Source organism: Rhagoletis zephyria, unplaced genomic scaffold (assembly GCF_001687245.7).
Source record: "Rhagoletis zephyria isolate East Lansing unplaced genomic scaffold, Rhagoletis_zephyria_1.1 Rzeph_scaffold_01073, whole genome shotgun sequence".
NCBI classification, from domain to species: domain Eukaryota; kingdom Metazoa; phylum Arthropoda; class Insecta; order Diptera; family Tephritidae; genus Rhagoletis; species Rhagoletis zephyria.
This window is the reverse complement of record NW_016158157.1, coordinates 18732-23168: the sequence shown is the minus strand read 5'-3', so window position 1 is coordinate 23168 and position 4437 is coordinate 18732. Positions and strand designations below refer to the sequence as shown.

General features: G+C 30.6%; 1 protein-coding gene across 1 annotated transcript in view; it reads left to right on the top strand.

Moving 5' to 3' along the window:
* The window catches only part of LOC108362696 (NADH dehydrogenase [ubiquinone] 1 beta subcomplex subunit 2, mitochondrial-like), a 59862-nt gene that overhangs the window by 45403 nt on the left and 10022 nt on the right, over positions 1-4437 (top strand). The window lies entirely within an intron of this gene.

The following is a 4437-nucleotide window of genomic DNA, read 5'->3' as shown; positions in this document are numbered from 1 at the left end:
CATATAAATTATAGTTGCGATGAAAAAATGGTTAAATTAACAACTGGGTATTATTACTGGGGATCTCCTGCAGATAAACAGAGTTTTCCGATAGAAAAATATTGATTTTTAAAAATTCTAGACCATTTCCACGAAAAGTTTTTCCCCATATAAAATGCATGGAGGACTATGGGCANAATTTTAACTCTGATAATGTCTTATGATTGTATCTAACATGTAACTCATTTTTAAATTCATTAAACTAAATTTTTTGGCCAGTTTTAGTTTTATCTTTATTCTCAAATTTTCATTTTTTTACTTCTCTAATATCAGATATTGAAATACACTCCCATATATGAAGATGATCAGTCTCCAATGGTAAAGTGTCCGCGGGTCTTTCTTCTTCTTTATTATCTGTCAATTTATTTTTCATTCCTCGTGTTAACACATTAATATTATTTGTTGGTACCATGTCTTTTAATTTCTCCGAGTTTAAAACTATTCTTGACAACGCATCGGCGTTGGTATTCATTTTACCTTGCTTAAATATAATGTCAAAATCATAATCCATTAAATCTATTCTTATCCTAGTTAATTTAGATGATGGGTTCTTATGGGTAAATAAACTAACTAATGGTCTATGATCTGTATACACTATAAATCTTTTACCATACAAATATGGTCTGAAATGATTTATTCCCCAATGAATGGCTAGCAACTCTTTTTCTATTATCGCTTTGTTTATTTCATATTTATTTAATGATTTACTAGCAAATGCTATGGGTTTATCACTACCGATTTCTCCTTGAATTTGAAGCGTCTGTTGTCAAAAANTCAATTGTGAAACCAATCGTTTCACAGTTGCTCTACAGAGTTCATCGTCTTCAGAAAATACAACATTACAAATGTCTTCACAAAAATGACCCACATGTGCAAGCTGCAATTTGATCGTTTCTACAAAGCAAGTGGCCGCTAACGCTTTGCCCAATTTGTGACATATATATGAGTCATAACTCTTTTTTGCTTGCATTCTTGTTATATAATATTGCAGTCACATGTGTGTTTACATTACTGACCTTACTTACTAATTATTTGTAGACACACAACATGGGAATGAAATAGTGCTATACAAGTTTGTCAAATTTACAAACATAAACAGTGTGGTCTTGTCTTCACATCTGATGATATAAAGTTGAATATTTATAAGGTTGTTGGGCGATTATATACAATTGGAATTTTTACTTGTAAATTAACCGGAAGTCCAGTGTCTTCATCTTCCGTCTTTTCTTTATTCTTATTCAGGGATGCATTTACATTATTATTATAATAACAAAATTCAGGGTTGTTATATTAATATTATGATCACATATAAAGGGGTTAGCAATAAATCTGCGTTAACTAAACTACCCGTCCACATATAGGAGATTGGCTGCGAAATTGGCAATCAGCTGTCAAGATTATTTTGACAAGTTTTTTGTTCATGGACTTTAGTTTGGTGGAACATTTAAGTGTTTTTCGTTTGCTGAATTATAATTAATTATTAACGATATGGAAAGAAGGCAAAAAGATGCAATAGTTCAGTTAATTGCGCAATTGGCTGCCAGTAATAGGCAGTTGGAAGAGATCCGAAAAAGGCGGCTACTGAGATCGAAAAAAATTATGGCAGCAATACGCATGTGAAATTCTTTATTATATTTTATAATAAGNTGGATTCAATTTTAAATTATATTTACGTAACCTTTTAAAAACTTCTACAATATTCTTATTGTGTTCTTTTAAACTAGCTCCAAAAACTATTATATCATCAACGTATAAAAATGCTGATGCTTGTAAACCACTAAGTGCAATTGAAAGCATTCTGTTCCACCAAACTAAAGTCCATGAACAAAAAACTTGTCAAAATAATCTTGACAGCTGATTGCCAATTTCGCAGCCAATCTCCTATATGTGGACGGGTAGTTTAGTTAACGCAGATTTATTGCTAACCCCTTTATATGTGATCATAATATTAATATAACAACCCTGAATTTTGTTATTATAATAATAATGTAAATGCATCCCTGAATAAGAATAAAGAAAAGACGGAAGATGAAGACACTGGACTTCCGGTTAATTTACAAGTAAAAATTCCAATTGTATATAATCGCCCAACAACCTTATAAATATTCAACTTTATATCATCAGATGTGAAGACAAGACCACACTGTTTATGTTTGTAAATTTGACAAACTTGTATAGCACTATTTCATTCCCATGTTGTGTGTCTACAAATAATTAGTAAGTAAGGTCAGTAATGTAAACACACATGTGACTGCAATATTATATAACAAGAATGCAAGCAAAAAAGAGTTATGACTCATATATATGTCACAAATTGGGCAAAGCGTTAGCGGCCACTTGCTTTGTAGAAACGATCAAATTGCAGCTTGCACATGTGGGTCATTTTTGTGAAGACATTTGTAATGTTGTATTTTCTGAAGACGATGAACTCTGTAGAGCAACTGTGAAACGATTGGTTTCACAATTGATATTTCTCAATATATGAGAAGTCAATATAAATTGAATTAGAGTAAAAGAAAAGCAATGAGACTTTACTACAAGAACATTTAGAAAATGCAAAACTACAAAAAAAAAAAAAAAAAAATAAATTATGATTGGTCACAATATGAAAATGTTGGAAAAGTAACTGAAAAGTGGGAGTGTCTTAGATTTAAGGAGAAATGTAAAATTTATTATAAAAGCATTGTTTGTGCACTGAAATAAACAGACTTGTTTTGAATCAAGAATCGGCAGCATTGCCTCGTTTTTCTAACTTGTCTCATCAATAAAAATAGGCCTTGAGGCCATCATCCTTTTAGCGTGGCTCGCTTAAAAGCCAAAAGTTAAAATACTAAAAAAAAGGGAAATGAATCAAAAACCAAACTTAACATGGCGATCCTGCCAAATTGGCACAAAACGACATCTGCAGTTGTAGCATTTCTGTTATTGGAAGAATGCTGTTTTGCGTTGCATTTTTATGATTTAACCTAGTTATGAATAAATATATGAGTAATTAATATTTGTTTTTATAAAATAAACCTCCATTTACTCACATTTTTTCAAAATGTCAAACTGCAAAGAATAAAAACTAAAAAACAAATAAATTAATTATATTCATGTCGGAGCAATATTCAAAAGAAGATCTGGACAACCTGTTTGAACAGCTGAACCACCCAAGATCCCTCGAAGAAGAAAATATAGTTGATGAATATGTCCCTGAAGCACTGACGACAACGTCATCCACACCAATATCAAAATACGTCCCAACTCCGCTCACGGCTGGACCTAAGCCACTAACAATAGAAGCTTACAGAAAAAGACAGATTAAAAATGATAGCACAGAGCATAGTGCACCAAAACGAAAAACCAGAGGAGGTAAGGCGGTGAAACTACGAAGGAAGATTGGTGAGCTTCACAGGGTAATTCCATTAGCCACTGGAGAGAACAAACGAAAACTAATTGCGGAACTGATAGAATTAAAGAAAAATAAACATAACAACTGAGGCATGGTTTGGACAATTGTACTTCCAAAAGCCAATGAACAGCAGAAGAAAATCACCATGAACAACAATAACAACAATATCAACAATAGCAGCAGCAGCAACAACCTTTTAATAAATAATATAATAGCATTTATTTCGATTGTTTTTATATTAATTGTAATCATATATTTTATAAATAAGCATTGTAAGACTTATGTTAAAAAACAAATAATTAAAAATATGAATTTAAATAATAGTGTAAAAAAAAATAAAATAAAATTTTAAAATAATAACAATTAAATTTTACTTAAATGAAGATGAAAAAGTTTGTTACAATATGCCTTTATCAGGGATGTTTTGGTGAAATGTTAAATAAAATAAATATTTAAAAATAACATCTATCATAAATGAAAATTATACATAATAAATGAATGGAAATAGAATATGCTTCGAAGATACTTGCGAATTTAAAAAAGAGTCCAAACAGAACTTATACAGACGAATACATAGACAAGACTTTAAAGGACTTATTAAATGTACGACAGAAAATAGTAAAAAAAGAGGAGGAGTATGAATTTGATTTGCTTTTAGGAAGAATAAAATTACTTTTAAAACACAAAGTTGACGAAGTTAAAGCAAAAATGTCAAAATTTGATTTAGTAACTGCTTCCAAGCTAATTCCGGAATTTCAAGGGGATTATCTTGAAGTAAAAAATTACCTTGGTTTAATTGAATTCTATCACGACACCTTAGAGAATGAGCAGCAGAAACAATTATTAATTAAATTCGTTTTAGCTACAAAGCTATCAGAAAAAGTAAAAAATAAAATTCTGACAGAAGCCAAGCCTACTACATTTGAAGACTTTAAAAAACTACTCAAACAAACATATAAATCATATAAAACAACCTCAAATATTCACAGTGAATTATCACAAAC